Below are 26,473 nucleotides of genomic sequence, written 5' to 3' on the forward strand. Positions count from 1 at the left end.
GATGCTCACAAGACAGCAGGCCTATTGAGGGAAACAAGTAATATAATGGGAGAAAAACTGTAATGGCCATAAAAATTAATTAGATTATATAATTTTTAAAAATGTTCATGCAGGAACCACCACATGCAAAATCAAAAGGCACAACTATTTAGAAAATAGTTACAACTCGTGTCTCCCAGATGAAAGATTAACTTCTTTTATATATAAAGAGATCCATAAGAAAACAAGAAAATGATCCTCCAATTCACGGACACAGGAGATAAACAGCTTACAGAAGATAAAAATTTTAAAGCTTGAAACATGAAAAGATTCTCTCCTCCTAAGAGAAATGCAAATTAAGATTTCACTGAGAACTTCTGATACAATCTGGATGAATCTCAGCTATAATACTGAGCAAAAGAAGCCATAAACAAGCATACAGACTGTATGACTTATATGAAGTAAAAAACAATGAACTGACGATGTAAGTCAGGATAACGGTTATCTTTCCAGAGGCGAGAGATGGAGAAATGACTGGGGTACTGGTTACATGGGTGTGTTCAATTTGTGAAATTAATCAAGCCACATTTTTATATATTATAACGAAAAGTATATCTTTAAAAAACATAAGATAGCATTTTTCATCTACTGGTTGGTAAAGATAAAAAGTGCTATAAGACTTTGTAGCATTATTCTCAAACACTGCCGGTAGGAGCATCCATGGAGACAATCTGGTAGTGAAATTTAAAAATGCATATGTCTTTTGACCCTAAAATTCCACTGTAGGGAATTTATCCTTCAAAATATACTCACCTGCTTGTAAAAATACTATAATTCCTTTTATAAGAAACAGTTCAGAGAGAATTTTTTGTATGTCTCTTTCTCAAAGACACAAGGAAACATGCAAAAAAGGGAAACTACCTTATTTGCCTAAGCATAGAGTCCCTCAAGGGAGAGTCAAGGAAAGATGAAGAAACAACAAGAAGCAGAACAGAACTGTGCTCACTTTTATACCCATTCTTTCTTATCGCTCACTGCCTCCTGCCTCAACAGGCACAAAATGCTGGTCCTTCCAACCTAAAAGCTGGAAAGAAAAAATCTAAATGGAAAAGATACTTTTGGACATTCTGAATACCCATTGTTAAATCTTAAACATATTAACAAAATCATTGATATCTTCAAACATAGACAAGATACTTGCTCTACTGGCATTTACATTCTAGTGGAAGAGAAAGATAAACAAAAATGTAAACAAATAGCTCTCTGAGGGTTAGTTCCAGCAGGCCTCAAACTGTCCTGAGTCCACTCTTGAAATAAAAGAAGCACCTGCATGGCACTGAAGCCTGGTGAAAGCACAAAACATACTTGACTAATAATGATGCTTGGAATCCATGGATCCAATGAGCTCTGGGCTGTTTGTACCAGCCGATCAGCACTGTTTATTGTTAACAGTGAGATTGATGGTTTGCACTTGGTTTTCATGAGATCCCAGAGGGCTCCATCATTTGGGCTGGCTGCAGAGCACAACTACGCCTATGTGGCCAGCTGGATATAAGAAGTTCCAGCTGGGACGCCCCTGTGGGCTACCTTGTTCCAAGGTGTTTCTTGCATACACTGTGATCCTGATCTGAGAAAGCATGTCCAGGATGACTCTACGGAGGGAGGATACTGGAATTCACACTCATCCTCTTCAGGTCCATTGCTGTGAAGCAACCTTTGGTTATACAGCTAATGCCACTTCAATGTAGCTTCTGTACTGTGTCCTTTTTCAGCAATAAACCACAGACTGATCAGCACTGTCATGTGGGGGTGCTAGGAGTCTTCTTTAGTAATCAAACCCTACTTCACTGCCACTATTACTGGAAAAAGTAAAAATAACAAAAACAAAAACCACTAACAGGGCCTGGCCTGGTGGTGCAGCGGTTAAGTTCGTGCACTCAGCTTCAGCCACCCAAGTTTCACCAGTTCAGGTCTTGGGTGCGAACCTACACAGCACTTATCAAGCCATGCTGTGGTAGCATCCCACATATAAAATAGAGGAAGATGGGCACGGATGTTAGCTGAGGGCCAATCTTCCTCAGCAAAAAGAGGAGGATTGGTCACAGATGTTAGCTCAGGCCTAATCTTCCAAAAAAATAACAAACAAAGCTAACAGAGTGTAATAACTGCTATGAAGAAAATAAAACAGAATGATCTGATAGTGAAAAGCCAGAGAGGCAATAGCATTAGAGAATATAGCCAGGAAAGGGGGAAGGGACAGACAAGCTGAGGTACAAATGAGAAGAATCCAAGGAAGTGCCAACTAGAGATAAGAGAATTCCAAGTACAGGGGCTCTGAGGCGAGAACATTTAACTGGAACAAAAGATAAGTACGGCCAGAGAGTGGTAAGCAAGGGACAAATGGTAGAACACTAAATCACAGAGATGAGTGGAGCCAGGTCACAAAGGGCCTTAGAAATCTGGACTTCAACTAACCCAGCAGCTTTCTTACTGGCCTTGCTCCATGTGCTCACACAGCCCTTTGCCCTCATTCCAACCTTTATCATGCCTCCAGAGTAAACTTTCTAAAGGATAAATATGACCACATAATTTCACAGCTTAAAATAAATGAATCCAAAATCCTTGGGATGGCATTTTCTTTGCTTATTATCTCTCTCCTATCACATAGTTTCAAGATACATGCCCTAAGCCCTAATCACATACCACTCCAAAGTTCTGTTCACTTTTTAAACTAGATCTGTGCCCAGTAAACATATTCTGTACAGGATAATGATTAAGAACCAGACATATCTTCTCTGTGGAGTTGGAATAAAATATATACACCCCTCCACAAACACACATGTGCAGCAACACCGAATCTGACATCTGCTGCGTCTGGCGGCCAGCATCCAGTCCCCCTTCTGGAGTAGCACCCTAAGTGTGGTTTAGAAGAACCACATGACTTCTACTGCACAGGGTCTTGGTTGGATTTTCAGAGCGTCCTCTCCTCCTCTGGCCAAAGAGTAGACACATAACTCAAGCTAGGCAAATCAGACTCTCTTCTAGACATGTGAATCCCCAGAGAGAAAACTATAAAGGAAAATAACTGGACTGATTATTAACCACTCCCAAGTCAGCTCACTGATTCCTATGACCTAGCTCTCTTGTTCTTCACTTTTTCTTTGCTCCATTGAACTACCACATATCTTTCCTCTTTTTAGCTTCAGTTATCTAGAATCTACTTCTGTTGCTTACAACCAAACTGGCAGTCAAGAAACCAAGACTGTGACAGAGGTCAGCAGAAGTCACATTGTAGAAGAAATCATAAAGCAAAGAAGAGTAGACCCGATCTAGTGGAAGACAGAAGTGATTATGACAGCAGAATACTGGAGCTGGAGGCCTAGGACTGCTGCTACTGAAGGGAGACCCATGAGAACTCAGGCCTTAGGGACCGTTACACCCGACGAGATGTGCCAAGTATTCATGAAGTCAGAAAATGAAAACCATCAGTTATGGTCAAGACAGCACTGCAGTTCTGAAGCGCCTGGCTCTGCACCTCTAAAGTGATTCCTGTTTTTCTTACCTCCATTATGTATCTTTAAAGTAAAATCCCATTTAGCTGGAGGAAATTTGAGAGACCCTGTTCCTTGAGACTTTAAAAAAAAAAAAAAGGCACACCCGTAATTCCCCAACTCTAGCTTCCTTCTTTAGGCTACTATAGCTTTTATATACTAACATCCTTCTCACTCTGCAGGGTAGTTATATCTATATGTCTCTATATTAATGAAATGTTACCTACTTCCCTAAAGGCAAGAATGTTTGAATTTCAGTGCCTACTTAATACGACAGGTGTCATATAGTAAAAATAATGAAGATATTATTATTTATTAAATATCTACATCATTCCTAGCACTGCTAGGCGTTTTGCATTTATTTCTAATCCTCATAATCAAGCTAACAAGATAATATTCCCAGTTTCAGCTGCAAAAACAGACTCAAAGAGGGAAATTACCCAAGACCATTAAGCTAGAACCACCTCAGTCTACCTGAATCCAAACCCTCTACCTTCCCACTGTTCAACAGATCAAGACCTAAAGCAAGGGTTTTCAAACTGCAGGTCACAACAAATTGGCAGACTATGAAACAAAGTTAGTGGGTCATACCCTTTTGCTAATGAAATAGTACGAAGGGCAAATACTGTTTCATGAAATTCTAATTTCAGTGTTATACACACACACACACACAAGGCAGCAACGTAAATGCATGTTGCACTGTGGACCACAGACCAAAAAAGTCTGAAACCCACAGATGTACGCCTTGTCTTTATTACAGTTGTATGCACTGACACACCGTCTCAATTTTTCATCAAAGGCCTGATGTTTAAAAATATTTGGGCAGTAAAATCCTTCACGTAATATCCTAAAGACGTCACAAAAAAACAAGGCTTACAAGGTGTTAAGTGAAAATGTATTTGGGACATAAGTACCCTATTTCCCCCTCCAGCACAGTGTATGCTAAAACTACACCGCACATCCATATAAGACGGCAAAGAACAAAAAGGATCTAGCTCTTTCACTCTCTTCCCACAGGCTTTCAGTAAATCGTTTTCAACAATGTTTCCCTGCTTTGCTATGCTTCACTAGAGGTAACAACCCAATTTTATCAGTTTTCTAACCATTTTCATGAGTGAGTGAATAAACACTCTCCAATATATATTGTCTCTTAAAAAAAGATGACGTCACTCACATGTATAACCTTACACACAAAAAGAGGCACTCAGAAGCTAACAGCCAGCAACACCACCATGGCTACGCATGTTTTCTTCTACACGAGGCCATCTGCCCAAAGCACAGTGGTGAGCATTATGGCATAGACTGAAAAGGAAAATGTTCTTCGTTACTGGGGGAAAATGATTTAGTAATTCTCCTAAGGCACAAAAGAAGTCATGCACATTAAGAGAGAGACGTGTTTGGGAACTTATCTACCTTTAAAATCAGTCACAAATTAGTCAATTACAGCTCAAGGCAGCAAACTGAACAAACGTCTCTCTCTCCTCCTTCCCAAGGTCCCACTGAAACGGCAGGAGAAAGGTTTAAATTAAGGTGAAATGATTGCGAAACAAGAAAAGACGTCATTGGATGACGATAAATTTTAAAGAATTCTGGGCAGATATAAAGTAGAAAAGACTGGATTAACAGAGGAAAAAAGAAGAAACCACATGAGACACCAAAGTCTTTTCAAGGACATGCTAAAGAAGTTCCAAGTTATAGTCAAACCATCACCAGCACAAGGAGGAGGCCACAGCTAAGGTGCTTCTTCGTCAGGGGGCTCCATTACCTGATTCTAGACAAGTGAGCCCCTCCTCCTCTGACTGTGAACGGGGTGGCCGGTGGTGGCAGCTTTTGCCTTTAGGATAAAGCCAGAGAGCTGATCTCTACAAAGCAGGCCTTTCTGCCCGGGTTAGGCTTCCTCTGAGTAGCCAGGGCGGAGAGAAAACCAGAGCAGTAAGTCAGACCTCTAATGCAGAGAGAGAAATAAAAGGGTGGGGGGGGAGAGAAAAGGAGAAAAAACAGTGGGAAGGGAGCAATGCCTCAGTATCACCCACGTGAAACCTACCAAAGCAACACTCCCCTCCGGAACCTAAAGACACTGCAGGCACCCAAGCGAGAAGGGCGCCACTGGGCCCACTCGTCCTCCACTCTCCCTAGAAGGAGGGCTGATCTGCTGGTCCACCCTAATCCCACTTCCCAGAACCCCTCACACCAACACTACCACTCAATACAGAGTGGTACCCTAGCAGAGAAAGAACTACACACTGCAGCAGACAGACTTCAACTGCCTATGCCAACCAAAACCACGCAACACTGGGGAAACCTAGCAACAGCAAGGAAGAACAGTAAGATGAACAGACAAAACCGTCAACAAAGAAAACAGAGATCAGGACGAAAATGGGCAGGACTAAACACCAAATTACTTATCTGTAATATAAGGGTGAAGTGATTCCTCTTCAAGGTAAAGCAAAAAAAAAAAAAGAAAACCCCCATAAACACAAAGATGAAAACCTATGAGAAAAAATTACAATGTGAACTAAGATCTAAGCGGTCCATGGGGCTGGCCCTGTGGCCGAGTGGTTAAGTTCGCGCGCTCCGCTGCAAGCGGCCCAGTGTTTCGTTGGTTTGAATCCTGGGCGCAGACGTGGCACTGCTCATCAAACCACACTGAGGCAGCGTCCCATATGCCACAACTAGAAGGACCCACAACGAAGAATATACAACTATGTACTGGGGGTCTTTGGGGAGAAAAAGTAAAAAATAAAATCTTTAAAAAAAAAAAAAGATCTAAGCGGTCCAACATTCACTTACATAAAACATCCAAAAGTGGAGAATAGAGATGGAGGGAAATTAATAACACAAAAAGAAAGAGGAACATGCTAAACTTTCCAAGAGCTGAAGAAAGACTGAGTCATCAAATTGAAAAGACTCACAATGGAACAAAAATAAATGAAAAAAGACCCATAACCAGATTCATGCTAGTAAATTTTCAGAATGCCAAGAAAGCTTCCAGAGAGAAATGAGAATCACTCCAACATTCATCTTCTCACCAGAAATACTGGATGCTAGAAGACAACAGAGCAGTGTCCTCCAAGTTTTAAGAGGAAAACATTTAAAAACTAGATTCCTAAACCCCAAAGCTTCCCCAACACGTGTGCTACAAATAATTGCATTCCAGGTGTACAGCCAGGGGCCTCTGCTGCAAGCAGCTTCACCCACCACACAAACAGTATCGTTTCCTACATACATATCACGACATGAAAAAGCCTGAAAAGCACCACTCTCACAAGTCAGATTCGCCATCGAGAGCCAAAATAAACAGGTTTTCAAACGTTTGAGAATTTAAATTTTACTTACATGAAAAAACTGAAAAAGTACAGCAGCAAAACAAAAAAGGAATCCAATAAAACACAACCAAGACAGCAGAAACAGCAGCGCTGAGGATGACCTAGGAATAACAAATAATTAATAAAAGAGAAGACACTTCTCACTGACGGGAGATTCTCCTTTAATAGCATAAGTTTAATGACACAGTATTATATTTCTTCCTCATAAATATTACATCGTAAACAACAGTTATAACAATTAGTAATTCTTTTTAATTTCTGAAATCATCCTACTGAAAAAGAAAAGATACAGAATTAAGCAGTTGTAAACACTAATCTTTATTCTGTAAAAATAAGAGATTTTCAAAAATTAGAAAGAGGACGTATAAGGAAGAGTAAATGCACTAATTTCCTTAAAACTTTCATATGAGATGTGCCTCATGGTTAATATATGAAGAAGTAAGAGCCTTCAGTAGACTTTATTATGTAAAGCCACTACAGCAAGCAAACAAGGCCTGCCTCTGGAAGTGGCAGTGGGGCAAATAAAGGGAGAAAAGATACTCTCAGCTTTCTTCACACCATTCTGTGCTGCTCAGAGCTTTTTCTACCACATGAATGCATTACTTTTAAATTTAAAAACTGATTTCGATTTCTAAAAAGTTATAGTACATACAGAAATTAGATCACAGATATTCCAATATCTGTATATTAGAAAATAGCAGTTAAAAATAAGATATATATGTATTTACATGAAATAATATCCATAAACAGAACGCATATGATCCCAATTGCTACTAAACTATATGTAAATAAATCATATTAAATATTTTTCACATATTTTATATATATGCCTGGATTGTGCACAAAAACACACTTGAAAGGATACACAAACTCTAAATAACAGCTGTCTCTGGTGAATGGGATAAAGCCAAGCAAGAACGTCTACCTGTCACTTTGTAGTATATATCTGTTCTATTTAGTCGGTTCACTCATTTTTACAATATGTGTGCATGACACGTAAAAGATAAACTGTTGTTGGGAAAAAAGCTAGGGTCTCAAAGAGATACTTGCACACCCATGTTCATAGCAGCATTATTCACAATAGCCAAAAGATGGAAGCAACCCAAGTATCTATCAATGTATGGATAAACAAAACGTGGGCTATATGTGCAATGTACTATTATGCAGCCTTAAGAAAGAAGGAAATTCTGACACATGCTACAACATGGATGAACCTTGCAGACACTATGCTAAGTGAAAGACGTCAGTCACAAAAAGACAAATATCCTATAGCGCCACTTACAAAACTGAGGATTCTAGTGTACTCAAATTCACAGAAACACAACGTAGAAGGGTGGCTGCCGGGGACTGGAGGGAGGAGGAAATAGGGACTTGCTTAAACGCTACAAAGATGAAGGAGTTCGGAGACTGGTTGCATGACCATGCAAATGTACTTAACACAACCAAACTATTACGTGTATTTTAACACAATTTAAAAACAATTTCAAAAAGCAAGTAAAAAAACAAAAATTAAAATATAAATAAAACAAATTAAAAATTATAAACTGCGGCATCTGGAGAGAGATGCTCAATCTTCATTATTCATAGATTTCATATTTGTGAAATCTGCCTACTTGTTAAAATTTCTATGTAACCCCAAAATTAATACTTGTGGCACTTTCACGATCTTCAGACGCATACACAACAGCAAAAAGTGAGTTGCCTGTTATGCACACAGCCCAGCGAATAGGGCAGCACCCTGCCTCCTTCTTTCAGCTCCCGTTCTATAAATAAACGGCCTTTGTGTGGTCTGCTTAGTGCCACAATTTTGTATTTTTGTGCTTTTTCTTGGTGATTTTGCTATTGAAAACAGCGCCATGTATAGTGCTGAAAGGCTGTCTAGTGTTCCTAAGCACAAGAAGGCCACAGTGTATCTTATGGAGAAAAGGTGTGGTAGACGGGCTTCATTCATGTAGGAGCTATAATGTTGCTGGGCACGAGCACAATGTTAATGAATCAACAGTACAGATTAAATAAGGTGTCTTCAAAACAGAAACACACGAAACAAGGTTATTATTGATCAGCTGACAAAAATGCTGTGACCAGAGGCTCACAGGAACCTAACTCTGTATTTCCCCTAGGAGCAAAGATTCAATATTTACTAATTCAGCGTTCCCAGCAACTTTATAAACATAACTACTGCAAATAATGAGAATCCACTGTATTCATTTACAAGTTAAAAAAAGGGCCAATATTATAAGCAAAAAGTATTAATTTACATCAATCACTTCAATTTAACCTTAATGTGATTTTTAAAATTTTAACAGCTAATGAAGTTTTTCACAGTACATAATGTATGGGGGATGTTTACTTCTAAATGAAAAAATAAACACTAGCTAAACTTTTTTGAATATTTATGTGGCCGGCACTATCCTAAGTACTTTTTACATGTGAAGAGCACTTAACTCAGTGCCTGCACACAGCAAAAATTCAATAAAATACTGGGTAATATTATTTCTATTATTAAATTCTTACAATCTGTGAGGTGATGAGTAAACCTTCCAGTAACGGGGATCTGAGAATGTTATTCAATATGGTCGGGTCTGAATGCAGTAAGGACACAATTATGTAAGATGGGCCTTTGATAGTTCATTCAGGCTGTGACAATATTAAATTGCTCATCTATAATGTGGTCATCTGTAATGAAGTACCTACTGAAAACACTGCTTTGGGGAGCATGAAAGCTATGAATACAAGAGCATGAGGTAGCTATAAAGGACAGTGAGGTAGGACTAGTACTTCTAACAGTGACAGAGAGTTCAAAAAAGAAAGTGATATATTCACAGTCTAAATTCTTGACTCAAGGCACTGAGAAAGAACAAGGCAGTTACTAAGTACGACATAAAAGAATTTTTCTCCAATCCCTACAGTAGGCATCAGCAAACTTTTTTCTATAAAGGGCCAAACAGTAAATGTTTTTTAAGGCCATAACGTGTCTGTCACAACTACCCAATACTGTTGCTGTGAAGTGAGAGCAGCCATTAACTACGTGTAAACAAATTAATGCAGCTGTGCTCCAATAAATCCTTATATATGAAAATTTGAATATCATATAATTTTCACTTATCACGGCATATTATTATTCTTTTGATTTTTTTTCAGTTATTTAAAAACGTGAAAAACATTTTTAGTTTGTAGATCATACAAAAACAAATGCAGGCCACATTCAGCCTGGAGGGTGCAGCCTGCCAGTCCCTGCTCTAGAGCTGTCAAGACCAAAACGCACAGTCTGATTTTGTTGATGCTTAACTTTAACATCAAGTGGTACCAAGAAAGGCTAAAGAAACAGGAATACAGTGGGGCTATCAAACCTGTTTGTCTGCAAGAATCTTGGAAAAACTCTAAAATCATAATATTAGGACATCCCAGCACAATCATATATTTGTACCAGAGGTGCAGAAACACAACCTGTGGTCCAAATTTGATCCCCTCCGTTTTCATAAACAAAGTTTGACGGGAACATCGACAGGCATATTTATTGATGTATTGTCTATGGCTGCTTTAGCACTGAAAAGGCTGTGCTGGGTAATTTTTTCAGAGACTGTATAGCACAGAAAGTCTAAAATATTTAATATGTGGTTTCCTACAGCAAAAGTTTGCTGATCCCTAATCTACACAAATAAACAACTCTAGGTATGGCATACAGAGAGGCCTGACAGAGGGGACATAAGCCACCAAAACAAAATCACAGCCTCTCAACGTCCCCAGACCCAGGGCCTCCAGAGTGAAGGTGGGGTAAAGGACCCTTCAAACAGGCTCTAAGACACAGCACAAATACAGTGACTTTCCTCTTGGCTTTCCAGAACACATCAACAGCCACTTACCAGGATAACCAGGCACCTGGGAACAGGAAATACCCCAACCTTTTTGGGACTATAAAATCTTAACTCAAACTAATCCCTGAGGACCTAGATAGCACTACTGTATGGATCTATGTGTCAGAATCAGGGATTCTAGTAGTCAAATAGTACATGAAGTTTGGGCCCAAGTCCATTTTTCAGAGAGTGGCTCATCCTCTCATCTTGTGGTTATTTCCCCAGGTGTCGAATGTACAGCTGAAAAGGGTAGTCTCAGGTGATGGTCGACTGACCAAATCCCACACTGATGCCACAACAGGTGGAGTAGTGGGGTAGTATTGTATCAAGAATGGCCAGACAGAGATCCCTGGAGTTCTCCCCCAACACAAAATATTGCATTTCTGGGGGAATTATCAAAGAAATGAAAGATGCAAGGGTTGCAATCCCCAGCAGATATTCACTTAATAGAACTGTTTGGCTAATGCAGAATACACAAACGATCTTAGAGCATGACAGAATTTTAAACTTAATGAGTATAAGCATAGCTGGTAACCCAAATTGGATCTTTTTAGTGCAGTACATGGTGTGCAGCTATAGTTCTGGCAAATGGTTTCCCTACCTCTACAAAGAGAGGGCCAGAAGCAATTTGCTTTCATCTGGCTTGGACAGTAGGGCATAGTGACTATATTGCCTCAGGCTAGGTAACAGTTTCTAGCTTTCCTATGACCTTCATTATTTCACCACACCACTGGTCATCACACTGGTCCACTACACTGATAAAAATCAAGCCAAGAGGACCTCATGAGGAGGAAGTAGCAGTACTCTAGATGCCTTAATAAGACATATATGGCAAAAGACTGAAAATAAGTCCCAAGAAAATACAGGGTCCTGCCACCACTGTAAAATTCTAGGAGCCAGTAGAATGTGGCAAGTCAGGATATCCCCTCCATAATGAAAACCAAGTCCCTACATCTTGTTCCTCCTACAAGAAAGAAAGAAGCGCAATCATAAATACTGGTCCACCGAGTTAGGTAGATCTCCCAAAAGTTGGCATTTCGTTATACAGCATCAAACATTTTTAAAAACTACATTCACTACTATCCCTACCAAGTTCATCAGATAAAGCCTAAGCATCTGGAAGCTGTCAAGTTAACGTTGCCTGATAATTCTCCAAAATTCTAATTTTCACCTGAAATCTCAAATTTTATCACTGGCAACAATACTGCAAGTTCTCTTCCTTGAAGTAAAGGCTCACTTCGCTCATTTCAGAAAACGCTTGTCAAATGCTCACGTCAGAATAACCCTAGGGAATCAGAGCTTCCAGTGAAAACGGTATTCCATAAGAGGAGGCGCGTTCAGCTCGTAACTCCAATAACCGCACAGTGCTTCTCTCTTCAGCACGCTTCTCTGCTTCACCAACACTTCCTGCTTCAGCAGAAAGACTTGTAAAAATAGGCATACTCGGGATTAAGATTTTTTTTAATTAAAACTTTTACTGCTTCATCAAGGACACTCTTAAGCAAAATATTTTTGGTTTACAATAAGTGTGTGGAGATGAAGAGCACGGTCTGAAGCAGCGACACCGTTTTTCCCTAGGGCGCCAGCAGTCTCCCCACCATCACTTTTGAGCCATAGCACAACGTCAGCACAGTGAAAAAGGCACTTAGTACTACTGAAATAGTTTTCACCCTGAAAAGGTCTGGCTTCAAATAGACAGCACTTTGAGAATTACTATTTTACTACAATCAAAAAGTATTTCTCATTTTTTTGTCGTAGGCTTTGGTTTGGCTACAGGTATCTTCTTCATTCTGGGATCCTGGCAAAAGAAACAGTTTTTATCTGGCAGCTGTTTTTTTTGCGGCAGAGGAAAATCAGCAAAAATCGATTCATGCAGTAGCTCCTAAAGCTTCTGCACAGACATGCTGTATATCACTTCTCATCTTCCATTGACCAAAGCAGGTCCCATGGCCAAGCCTGATGTCAGTCGGAAGAAGAAAGCACTCCTCCCCTAGGTAGGGACCCTGCAGAGGAGCCCAGTGAAAGGAAAAGCAGATACTGTTGAATAACACAATCTACCATAAGCAGCAACTCTGAGTCCCTCTCAGCTCCACGCCAAACAGTACTATATTTCACGGTGGACAAACAGCCACCTAGTAGCAAGCTGATAACACTCAGGATCTTTCCATCATGAAAGAACTTATCTCCATGAAATAGACACTGGCTTTTGTCAGCAACCTTATTCTGGCTACCTCGGAAACAAGTCCATTATTTATAACCTTCTTGTTTTGAAGGGAGAATAAGTTTTAGGTTCTAAATAACCAACTCACATACCAACTTAGAACACAAACCTTTCATAAATTATAGTTTTGAGGTGAGAGCTTGTTACAGTTGTTTGAAGTTTAAGTACAGAAGGAGGTTATACGCTAACGGGGAACAGTTAAGTGTCCACTGTTGTGGACATGCAACACATTTACCACTACTAAAAGTTTGAACATACTTTTCAATTTGTGGATATTTCTACATTTTACAATCTACCACCTAATATATTAATGTAATTTCTAATTTACTACTGTCATTACTAATGTAGAAATTAGAACTTAAAAGTTCCCAGCTTCCTTATAGCTGGCGACATCGCATATCATTCCATCTCTAACATATAAACCTCCAAAAGACTTTGATTTGGAAGTAAGCAAGCAATGAGTAGAACTTCCATTTTTGCTCATGCCCAAGGCAGCGACACATCTGACTTTCTTTTTCTTTTTCTGCTGGGAAAGATTCACCTTGAGCTAACATCTGTTGCCAATCTTCCTCTTTTTTTATTTTTTTCCTCCCCACGCCCTAGTACAAAGTTGTATATTCTAGTTCTAAGTCCTTCTAGTTCTTCTATGTGAGCCACCGCCGCAGCATGGCTACTAACAGACAGTGGTGTGGTTCCACGCCCGGGAATCAAGCTTGGGCCACTGAAGCAGAGTGCACCAAACTTTAACCGCTAGCCCATCAAGGCTGGCTCTCACTTGGCTTTTGATGGCAGCAGCAGTAACATTAGCCATTTCCCAGTGGTTACAACATAGAGTTTCTACCTGAACAAGTCCCACAGCCAACAGCAGTAGCATCTATAATCAAGGTGAGTATCTAGCATTTAGTGCTCAGCATCAGTGGTTTTCTCAAACCTTGTTCTGCACTTACAGTTTTGGGAAATGTTCCCAGAAGCTTGGACTCAAGTCTGTATCTCTAGCACTCCTCAATGACTCAGGGAGCTATCTAATATTCTTTAGTAATTCCCTACTCTGCTTACAATAAATAGCCAGGGTGGGTTGTTGTTTATAATAAAGAACTGTAATGTGCAATACTTGTATTAATTCCATTTTACATATAAGAAAACTTAGGTTTAAGATGGCTAGGTAATCTGCTGATAATAGAGTTGAAAGTTTATTTCACTAATTTTATATTATACTAATTCTACAATTAATCATTTAAATAGTACAAAACAGCAACTGAAACAAATTTATCATCATTGTTCCAAAACAGGAGTTGGCAAACCAAAGCCCATGGTTCAAATTCAACCTGGCTTTGTACAGTCCACAAGCTAAGAATAGTTTATACATTTTTAAATGGTTGGGGGGGGGGGTAAAATCTACATAACTTCAAATTTCAGTATCTATCATAAATAAATTTTATTGCCCATTCATTTACATATAGTACATGTAGTGCTTTCCCACTACAACAAGCAGACTTGAGTAGTTGCCTAAAATATTTACTTATCTGACCCTTTACAGAAACAGTATGCCAACCTCTGCTCTAAAATTCCTCTAAAATAACAGGAAACGCCAATGTAAACAAATCTTAAGTAGGTATATATATACTTCTATCATCTTTGATTACCTACTTGCAGATCAAGAGACACGTAGCACAGATAATTCACCCCATAATTAAAGTTAAACCAGAAAGTCCCATTTTGCTTTCTCTCAGCTACCTGCTTCCATTGAAAGGGTAAACTTATAAAACCAGAAGTTAAGTGTCAAAAAAGCTACTTTCAGGACAATCAGGATGCTGGTAACCAAGAGCCAAATGTATCCAACTAGTCATCAATTTATCTTCTCTAGAACTGAAAAAAAAGCCAGTATAAGGGAGATTTCTTTAAAAAACAAACCAGAACTGCATTTTTAAGCGGGGGAGGGTGGGGTTAGAGAACAGAATTCAAGAATACAGAAGAAAAGCAAATAAATGTAATGTCAAGGGGGTTGACATTTTAGCAGGGGATAAAGAGTTCTCAATTCCTTAAAACTACGCAAAATGAGCCAAAAGAACAGTAAACTCATAGGTAAAGGAATGGAACATGCAGTTGCTAAGAAATACTCACAGCAGGGTGCCTTCTCTGCATGTGGAAATCCAGAGCCCCAAAGTCACTAGGTCACTAAAACTGAAAACTGACCAGCCCCTGATTCCTTCTTCCTCTTTCAGCAACTACAAACTGAGTTACCTAGCAAAAACATCACGTGTCACTTTAAAGTACTCAGACCCAGACACTTTTTCTCAGTCATGTCTTTTAATGTTTTAGAAATTTTTTTTCCCATTTGTTGGTCATATTTCCAGCTCTATCTGACTATCTCCAACCCCCAAAATGACTTTCCTGGATGGAAAAATATAAGCCATACATAAGCCTTTGTTCAAGTGCTATGTAGAAGGCAACTAGCAGAAAGTAACTAAGGATTCTTTGACATAAAAATGGAGTAAAGAAAGCTATTCATAAACAAGGAGAAAAAGTCACAAAGTTTTATATTTTACCTTCATTTAAAAATTAGGACACAAATTAGAACGACTTGTGAGACTCTATGAGCTCTGACTTCACCACATAATCCAAGTCCACCGCTGATGAAAGAGTTGGAAGGTGAGTTGGTTGTTCAGAACTTAAAACTCATTCTCTCCTGAAAATAAGGGTCTACATGTGTACTTGTTTCGAAGGTAGCTCAGAAGTGCTAATAATAGTAAACAAACATAGGATCACGAACTCAGATGTGGCGCAGATTAAAGATGGTGTTGAACTCCCTTATTTTACAGACAACACAGCTCTAGTGAAGGGAAAGTTGGGTCACTTGCTCACTGTCACTGTGGTATTTAAAAATCAAAGCTGGGAAGAAAGCCAGATCTATGACTCTTAAAGCCACATATTTTCAGATTACACCATCTCTATTTATGAAGTATTTTTTAAGTATGTATGTCCCAATATAGCTTAACTTTATCCGTGTGTATCAGAAGCAGTATTAACAAACAGTTGCATTATATTCTGTTAGTTGGTGATGGTTTACATACTAAAGTAGTAAATAAGTGAGTGTGAAACCAGCTGTACTCCAGAACACCTGCAGTATATTCCCTAAACTATGGTGAAACCTCAGAACAATTTTTCACCACCCAAGAGTAAAAGGAGTTTTCCCATTACATACACAGTATTCTCTCGTCCTAAATACTGCTAAATTTGTTCCAAGTTGATTCAAATGGATAACAGTGTGAGGGAATTTCAGGAATAAATTAAACACAATTATAGCAAATTAAAAGTTTAGATTACTCAATTCAACTGGCCTGGCTATGTTGCAAAATTTCTTCCAAAGATGCTCCCAGCTGTCACTCTTCTTTCTCAGTCTACAAAACTGTGAAGTTGCTATGCTCACTCTGGATTACGCAACTCACTTTTTACTCCCAGACCACTATCCCTCCTATCTCTGGTTTCTACAAAGCCAAATGATTGACTAATTTGAGCCCCACTCTACTCTAAGCTTTTGCAGAAACCTGCTGTATCCAGGTTTATTTCCCTCACCTACTCAGGCAATGTTGGCCCCAGGTTACACATGTTTCTAAGTATTTTTATTTTTTACGTAGACTTCTCTAGCCATTATTCATAGTGCCTCCTCAGAGTTTGAGATCCCACCGACTTCGTCTTGATTGGCCCTAACTGAACTATTATTGCTCCATCGCACTCTGCTCTTGTGCTGTTTCCACACAGCTTTCCTAAGGCTGTATAACTCTTGCTCGTCACAGTTCCTGCCCTCATGCTCCTATTCAGCTAGTGCTACCCTGCAGAATCACAGTGCTTGAAGAGTGGGTTGCAACCAAGACACGTATCAGTATTACCTTTCATAGACCCAAAGAAAAACAAATTGACCTGCCTGGTCCCCATTCTGGATTAAGGGCAAAGTCAAGACAATACAATATGGAGCAATTCTTCACCAACCAAGAATTCCTCTGACCTAGAATTATATCAAATATTGTTTCAAAAATAATTTAGAGGAGTATAAAAGAACAACACTGAATAAATCAAATTTTAAAACTAATGCATAATACAAATAAGAACAGAAAAGTAAATGGAAGCAGGAATGAAGCTTGTGCACAAAAACACTTGTTAAAATCTCTCCCACAGAAGATACACAAATGGCCAAGAAGCACGTGAAGAGATGCACAACATCATTAGGCATTAGGCAACTGCAAATCAAAGCCACAGTGAGGTACCATCTCACATTCATTAGGATGGTTACTATCAAATAAACAAAATAAATCTGTACATCAAATTATACAATCAACAGAGTGAAAAGGCAACAGAGGGAATATACACACAGGGAGAAAGTAGCTGCAAATCATTTATCTCATAAGAGATTAATATCCATAATATCTAAAGAACTTCTGCAACTCAACAACAAAAAAGTATACAAAAAATACTAAAAATTAGTAAATCAACAAGTAAAAAAAAGATGAGACAAACAGCAAGGTGGTGTACTTAAATTCAACCACATTAAAAATTACAATAAACGCAAATGATCTAAATACAATTCAAAGGGAAACTCTCAGCCCAGATTTAAAAACACAGACCCAACGATATGCTGTTTAAATGAAACCCACTTTAACTATAAAAATATAGACAGATTAAAAGTAAAAGAAATGGAAAACATACACCATGCAAAAATTAGGCATAAGAAAGCTGTAGTAGTTACATGAATAGCAAACAAGGTACTTTTATGACAAAGTCTAAGAGGAACATTTCATAATGATAACATGATTAACCCATCAAAAAGACATAAAAATCTTAAATGTGTGCACCTAACAACATAACTTGGAAATAGACGATGTGAAAGCTGACACAACTTAAAGGAGAAACAGGTAAATCAGTTAGAAACTAACACTCTTATCTCTGCAAATGATGAAAAATCATAAGAATACAGAAGATCTGAACACTTGACCAACTTGACTCAAATTGACATTTATAGGAAACAGCACCCAACAAAACAGAATACAGTAAGTGCAAATAGAACATCACCAAAACAGACCACATGCAGAGCTATAAAATAGATATAAATCTAAAAGATTTAAATCACACAGAGTATTTTCTCTGACCACAAAGGTAAGACACATACAAAGTTCTCAAATATTTGGAAATCAGACGAAGGAAGTTCTTAACCAACAGGTCAAAAGAGAAATCACAAGGAAAATTACAAATCATTCTGAATTAAATGAAAATAAAAGGAGCTAATGAAAAATTGTGAGAAGCAGCTAAAAGAGCAGTTAAAGGGGAACTTATAGTACTAAATACTCTATATTACAAAAGAGCTGAGGTTTGATACCACAGATCTAAGCTTAAGAAGTTAAAAAAGAGCAAATGAAACTCAGTAAATGGAAGAAAATAAAGTGGAAGTCAATGCCATGGAACACGGACATACAACAGAGAAAAAGCAGTGAAATAAAACAAAGTCTGCATCTTTGAATAAATCAATGAAATTGATATACTTCTCTCTAAATTGACGAAGAAAAAGACACATATTGCTATTTATGAGGAATGAAAAAGGTAATATAATCACAGATTCCACACTCATTAAAAGAATAAGGATATTAAGCTAATAAATTCCGCAATTATAAGAAAATTATTTTGAAGGACATAAATTATCAAAATGACTCAAGAAGAGAGAGAAAATCTACACTGACCTCTATCTATAAAAGAAATTTGATATGTTATTAAAAACTTTCCCTCAAAGAAAACTCCAGGCCCAGACGACTATTCTGGTGAACTGAATCAAACATTTAAGCAAAAAAATACCAAATCTATACAAACTCTTTGAAAAAACAGAGAAGGAAATCATTTCCCAACTCATTTTCTGAAATGAGCATCTCTCCTATACCAAAACTAGACAAAGTAAAAAAAACAAAAACTATACATCAATGTTCCTCATGAACATAGACAGAAAAATCCTGAATAAAATATAAGGAAATCAAATCAACAATACATAAACAGGATAGTATATCATGACTCTGGAATGTAAGCAACCATGATTTAACATAACATTCGAAAATGTTAAATGAGTCAATATAATCCATCATATTAACAAAATAAAGGAGAAAACACACATATGATCATCTCAGTAGATGCAGCAAAAACCTCTGACAAAATTTAACAATCATTCACAATAGAAATTCTCAGCAAACTAGGAAGAGAAGAAAACATCTTCAACCCAATAAAGCATATCTTTTATATTATACTTGATGGTGAAACACAGAATGCTTTGCCCACTAAAATTGAGAACAAAGCAAGAATGTCCTCTATCACCAACACCTAGGCGACACGGTACTGGAAGCCCTAACCAACTGAAACACCGCGAGAAACAAAAGCCATATACAGACTGGAAAGGAAAATAAACCATCTTTATTCACAGACAAGATCATGTCCATAGATGATCATAAGAAATCTACTCCCCAAAAAACCTGATTTTCGACAAAAGTGCTAAGGTCATTCATGAGGAAAGGACAGCCCTTTTCAAAAAATGGTACTGAAACAACTGGTTATTCACATGGAGAGAACAAACAAACAAGTCATACCATACACAAAAATTAAATCAAAGTGATTTCATATTTGATCACACACCTAAATGTACAAGATAAAACTCTACAACTTTTAAAAGACGTCATAGGATAAATTTTCTTAGGACACGAAAAGCACAAATCACAAAAGAAAAAAATTTATAATCCACACTTGATCAAATTTTTAAAACTTGTACTCTACAAAAAAAAAGAGCATGAAAGGAATAAAAAAGCAAGCCACGTACTAGAAAAAATATTTCACATAATTCTGACAAAAGAATTGTATCCAGAATAGATAAGGAAAGCTACAACAATTATATGAAGACATACAATCCAAATAAATAATCAGCAAAATATTTAAACAGTTCACAAAAGATACATGAATGTCATCAATGAAAAGCAAATTAAAGCACAAGAAGATACTACTACGCATCCACTAGAATGGCTAGGATCTAAAAATTCCAAGGTGGAGAAACTGTTAGTGGGAATGCAAACTAGTACGACTACTTCAGAAAACAGTTTAATAGGTTCTTACAGAATTAAACATACACTTACCACTTGACCTAGCAACCCCACTCCTAGGTAAAAAGAAGTAAAAACAGGGGGCTGGCCCCGCGGCCAACTGGTTAAGTTCGCACGCTCCACTTCGCTGCCCAGGGTTGCACAGGTGTGGATCCTGGACACCGCTCATCAGGTCATGCTGGGGCGGCGTCCCACATGCCACAACCAGAAAGACCACAACTACAATATACAACTATGTACCAGGGGGCTTTGGGGAGAAGAAGAAGAAAAATAAATAAAAATAAATAAAAAATAAAAGATTGGCAACAAATGTTAGCTCAAATGCCAATGTTTTAAAAAAAAAAACAGGAAGTGAAAACATTATGATACAAAGATCTTTACATACATATTCACGGTAGCTTTATTTCTAATAGCTGAAAACTGGAAACAATCCAAATGTTCATTAATAGATGAATGGATAAAAAATTGTAGTACATCTATACAATGGGATAGTCCTAATAAAAAGGAATGAATTACTGATACAGCCAAGAGCATGGTAAACCTTTAAAAAGAAAAAGAGAAAAGCCAGACACACATACACAAAAGTGTATGTATTGTTCTATTTCTACAAATTTAGTAGCCTGAAATAACCTAAATTTATTATCCCAAATTCTATAGGTTAGTAGTCTGACACAGCTCTCACTGGGCTAAAACGAAGGTGTAAGAGCAGGGCCATATTCCTCCTTGGAGGCTTATAAGGGACATCCATTTCTTCAACTTTTCCAGCTTAGAGAGGCGGCCACGTTCCTTGGCTCATGGCCCCCCTCCCCCATCTTCAAAGCCTGCTTTGCTAAACTGTCTCTCTCGGACCATTCTTCAGTGATCATCTCTCAGACTACAGTTTTTAAGGACTCAAGTGATTAGATTAGATGCACTTACATAAAATTCAGAATCTCCCATCTCAAGGCCCTTAACTTAGCCACACTCGAAAAATTCCTGTGCCGTGTAAAGTAGAATATTCACAGGTTCTGAGGATTAGAGTACGGACATCTTTGAGGGGCCTTTATTCTGCCTACCATAAAATGGAATGGAATTCCATTTATATGACTTTTTTTTTTTTTTGAGGAAGATTAGCCCTGAGCTAACATCTGCTGCCAGTCCTCCTCTTGTTGCTGGGGAAGCCTGACCCTGAGCTAACATCCATGCCCATCTTCCTCTACTTTATATGTGGGATGCCTGCCACAGCATGGCTTGCCAAGTGGTGCCATGTCCGCACCCGGGATCCGAACTGACGAACCCTGGGCCACCAAAATGGAACGTGTGCACTTAACCGCTGTGCCACCAGGCCAGCCCCTATATGACATTTTTAAAAAAGCAAAACTAATCTAAGTGGTTACAAGAAGGGAAAGGGGCTGGGGGTGGGCAAAATGGGCACATATGTATGGTGACTGAGAAGTAATAATGTACAACTGAAATTTCACTTTATAAACTATTGTGACCTCAACAAAATAAAAAGAACACCCATATGCCTACCACCTAAATCCAACAACTGTCAACATTTTTCCGTATTTGAAAATTTACCAAAAATATATGTTAAATTATTTAAAAAAAAAACAGCAAACCTAATCTGTAGTGTTAGAAAGCAGCTCAGTAGCGGTCCAGGACGGGGTGAAGAGTGGCACTGACTACAGCTGGGAAAAAGGGAACTTCTCCTGTAAGGAACACGAGCCTTGGCTTGAACCGTGGGAGTTACGCAGGTGTGTATACATATCTATGTCAAAACTCAGTGAATTAGACACTTCAAATGAGTACATTACATGTAAACTTCAAAACATTTTAAAAGTTAAAAATGATATCTTTAGTAGGCATTTTGCTTTATTTTATTTAAGTTTCATCCCAAAGGTTTTAACAGGTTGGCTCATCATCTCAATTCTGCAACCTATCTTTCTCATATATCTTATGTTCCCACTTAGGCAGTTTGCAGCAAAACAATCTACGTGACTAGGGAGGACACAGTATTTACCACTGCAGAACTAAACACTTTTTAAACATTACATATTTCTAAAGAAAAACCTGCTGCAAAATCCAGCTCAAATACGGAAATTTAGAAGGCCACAACGCCGGCAGTGGTGCCTTCCTAAATTCCATACTACGTGCTCAAGACTGGAAATCCTGCCTGTCGCTACGGTGCTGCTTCCAGGAGACAGCGAGAAGCAGTAACTGAGAGGGGCGAGGAGGCCGAGTGCCCCGGGCACTGCCGCCCCGAGGATCCCCTGAGGCGCTCTGAAGCCTCTGGTCGCACACCACCAGCTGAAAGAACACTGGACAACCACGAACAAGCTTAAGGTCACAGGAACTCAGGAAACTAACCCAACCTGCCTACAGTAATTCTAAGGAAACTTCATTCTTCTACACACAACTCACCACCATCAACAAGAGGAACATCCATTCTACCGGCCACATTTAAACTACTGAGGCCACTAACTCTCCCTACGTCCAAAACTAAAGCTGTAAGAATACAACATAGGCTCTGAAATGATCAGCATTCCAAAAGCCTCACTGCAGAGATATCCTGTTACAATTCTAGATCTCCTGTTCCAAAATGTAAAAAGAACAGGAAGAATTCTTTTTTAATTCCCCTAGTGACAAGGATGTTTTATACTTACGTGGCACTTGGTTGGATTTTCTCAAAGGGAAAATAGGGGAAACCAGTTTCTATCATGGGTTTAAAATGCTGGGCCTGATTCCTGCTGCTGAGGAAAGCAAATAGCTCACTTCCAAAACTGAATGAACAAGCTTCTTGAAATTATATCAATTCTCTAATGCCAAAAAGATTCCCTCAGAAATGGTAAGTAAATTACCACTTAGAGCACGATTTAGAGCACCACTTTATGAAAATAAGGACCCTCTGTTTTAAAATAGAACACATTCAATGCTGTTATGAAGACTGCATGATTTATTAAAAAGAAAAACTACATAAAAGTCAATATATATAATTTATACACATATAAATGACAAGTCTGATCAAAATAACTACTTGAAAACATGAAGACATAAAATTCTCATCACATTTTTAGCAGCATGAATTCTTATATCTATTCTCTCTTCTTTCTTAAAATAAGCATTTAGAACACCCCTTCCAAGCACTAAAGAAACACCAGTCCTTAGCATTTTAGTGGGAAATGGAGAAAAAAAAAGTTACCCAAGTAAATGTACAATTATAAGCAGTGGCAAATGTTAAGGAAAAGTACCAGCTCCCATAACTCCAAGAAAGTCCATGACTGCAGCCACCTGGGGGATAGACTGATGATGACCATTCACGTTTTTGTTTTTGTTTTTTATTTGGTGAGGCAGATTTGCCCTGAGCTAATGTCTGTTGCCAATCTTCCTCTTTTTGCTTGAGGAAGACTGCCTCTGAGCTAACATCTGTGCCAATCTTCCTCTACTTTTGTTTGTGGGATGCTGCCACAGCATGGCTTGATGAGCACTGTGTGGGTCCGTGCCCAGGATCTGAATCCATGAACCCCAGGCTGCTGAAGCACAGCACAAATCTAACCAGTATGCCAACAGGCCAGCCCCCATCCATGTTTTTAAGACAAGCTATGCTGGCCCCAAACTCAGCTGGCTATGCTGATGAGTTTCAAAAACACTAGTTGCATATCTTCATAAGGACTCAAAGTTTTATTTGTTTCAGTAAAAATTAGCATATTTATCTGTTTAAAATTTTAAAAAGTTTTATCAATGGGTCAAAGTCATTGATATCACCACATGGGTTCATGTATCTAACCTCAAAGTTCAGATCTAATTTAATGTAATAATATTAAGTGGTGGTTAAGAGCACGGTTAGAGAGGCCGGCCCTGTGGTTGAGTAGTTAAGTTCACGCACTCCGCTTTGGTGGCCCAGGGTTTTGCTGTTTGCATCCTGAGCGCGGACATGGCACTGCTCATCAGGCCATGCTGAGGCGGCATCCCACATACCACAACCAGAAGGACTGAAACTAGAATATATAACCACGTACTGGGGGGCTTTGGGGAGAAGAAAAACAAAAAGGTTGGCAACAGATGTTAGCTCAGGTGCCAATATTTAAAAAAAAAAAGAAAAAGAGCACGGGTAGAGAGCCAGATTTGCATGTAATCCTGAGTACATTCTTAATCTGAGAAAGAAGGAACAAAGAGGGAGGAACGGAAGACAAGTAAAAGTATTTCTTTTCTAAGAGCTTAGACAAATAACACATAAATTAAACAGCTGCTGGAAGCCGCTTTCTGATTTGCGGAAATCAGATAAACAGAAGTACCTGGTTTGCAGAGAGAAAGAATAAGCAAAGAATGTCCAGAAAAGTCTCCACTGAGTCCCCCAGTTCCCGCTCTGTTCCCAGTTCCAGGATATATCCCGGCACCAAGTGTCCTAAGAGACTTTCCAATAAATTCTCCTTCTTCAACAAGCTCTCAAATATTGGGTTTAATTTAAAACTCAAGAGTCCTAAATCATAAAACAAGTATAACATCTGCAACATTCTACAAGCTTGAAAAAAACAAATTATAAATGTATAACTAAGTACTAAACAATCCAAGCCCGTTAAAAACAATCTTATATACACAAATATACACAAAAACACCTAGAGGGTTCTGGGTTTTTTAAAAATTTGGTAAATGTTTAACGCCATAGTTTGCCATTTCTGTTATATTCTAAGCTATCCTTTGCTGGTTTTTTCAGTTTTGCCTATCTACTATCTCAGATAACCCGAGCCAATTCTTGCCTTTCTCACTTTTCATGTGGTTATTTTAGCTAGTCCATGTGCCCTTTATGTTTTCTTTAACCCAAAATCCTGACTGAAGAAAGTAGATAGGCAAACAGATTATTTCCTGCATCTACCTCACATTTCTATGTGCCTTACGAACCTTAATTCCATTTTCAATTAATAAAATGCAAGTCAAAGACTCTGAACTCAGCAGTAAGCATGTACAACTCCACATAAAAGATAATGACTATAAAATGACCATCAGCACCAGATGATTCCCCCAAGCAGCATGGCCAAGGCTGTGAAGATTCAGGAGGCGGGAAATGGTTCAGCAGCATATATAGCAGGGGTGTTTTTCCTTCTCTGAACTAAATTTTATATATACACGTATACACACAAAAAAACTATAGTTACTGAATAGGACAAATATTCTGATTTCTCTAATTTAGGGAAATAATAACTCAAACCTATCAATCTAGAAAAAAATGCATTTCTTTGATTTCATATTGTATTTATTAACTGTGAGATACACAGTCTAAAATCAGGATTTGTTTTGCAATTGGTGTTGGCCAGCTAGCAGCATGTCCTGTCTCTCCTTGCTTGTCAGTATGCAACCAGCAGCAACCTCTGCAGAATGGCAGTCAGCAACCTGGGAAAAAGACCCCGAAGCAATAGTTGGCCACTCTTAAAACCCTACATATCAAACAGTTAAGGGGAAGGAGCGCAGGAGCTGGAGAATCGGCACGTTTACTAAGACTCCTAAAGCTGGAGTAAAAGAATAGGCTAGGTCTGCCTAATTGCAAAGTCAGCTTAAGAACACAGCACCAGTGGCTTTTAGCTCTTTTCTGGATTCTTTTAAGAAATGGTCCCCCACCAACACTCTTCATGGCACAGAAGACAATGAAGAAAAAGATAAAGATTCTAAGTGGTAAAGAAAAAAATGCTGTCAGTTTAACTGCATTTTCCTTATTTTACGGGACTACACAAAATTTTGATATCTTACATTTGACAGCACATTAGATTCATTAAAATATGGTAACCTCAGAATGAAGAAGGCCTTTCCAAAGTATACCACAAAACTCAGAAGCAATTTGGAAACCATGAAAATCTTGATCAAAAATTTTTCTTTAAAGTCTGATTATTATGGGGCCGGCCTGGTGGCACAGCGGTTAAGTTCGCACGTTCCGCTTCTCGGCAGACCCGGGTTCGCCGGTTCGGATCCCAGGTGCGGACATGGCATCGCTGACAAGCCATGCTGTGGTAGGCATCCCACGTATAAAGTAGAGTAAGATGGGCACAGATGTTAACTCAGGGCCAGCCTTCCTCAGCAAAAAGAGGAGGATTGGCAGCAGTCAGCTCAGGGCTAATCTTCCTCAAAAAAAAGAAAAGTCTCATTATTATCAATTTTTGAAGCGGTAATCAGCTTCACTTCCTATGCATCACTTGCTGTACACACAGATATACTTGTATAAATGTGCATAATGTATAATAAACATAGATTCACCCAAAAAGTACCTAAACCTGGATTAAAGGTGTTTTGTTGTTTTATTTTTAATCCTTAAAAAGTATCGATAGTCTGAATTTAAGCTATTACAACTGAATAGTAAATATTCAGCACTACTTCGTCCAAGACTTAAAAAGATATATACCTTTCCTCACCTCAAATATATTCCCAATATATTCCAGAAAAGGAAACATTTTCCTTC

The 26,473-nt window shown here is 38.5% G+C and overlaps 1 protein-coding gene across 13 annotated transcripts in view; it reads right to left on the bottom strand.

Moving 5' to 3' along the window:
- The window catches only part of TBL1XR1 (TBL1X/Y related 1), a 168,372-nt gene that overhangs the window by 116,355 nt on the left and 25,544 nt on the right, over nucleotides 1-26,473 (bottom strand). For 4 of the 13 annotated variants that reach the window (XR_011428757.1, XM_070242645.1, XM_070242647.1 and 1 more), the window contains exon 2: nucleotides 6,867-6,957. The exons of the other annotated variants lie outside the window; for them this stretch is intronic. The gene's annotated coding sequence lies outside the window, so the exon portion shown is untranslated. The remainder of the gene's footprint in view (nucleotides 1-6,866; nucleotides 6,958-26,473) is intronic. 13 annotated transcript variants of the gene reach the window in all.

Source organism: Equus caballus, chromosome 19, assembly GCF_041296265.1.
Source record: "Equus caballus isolate H_3958 breed thoroughbred chromosome 19, TB-T2T, whole genome shotgun sequence".
Taxonomy (NCBI): domain Eukaryota; kingdom Metazoa; phylum Chordata; class Mammalia; order Perissodactyla; family Equidae; genus Equus; species Equus caballus.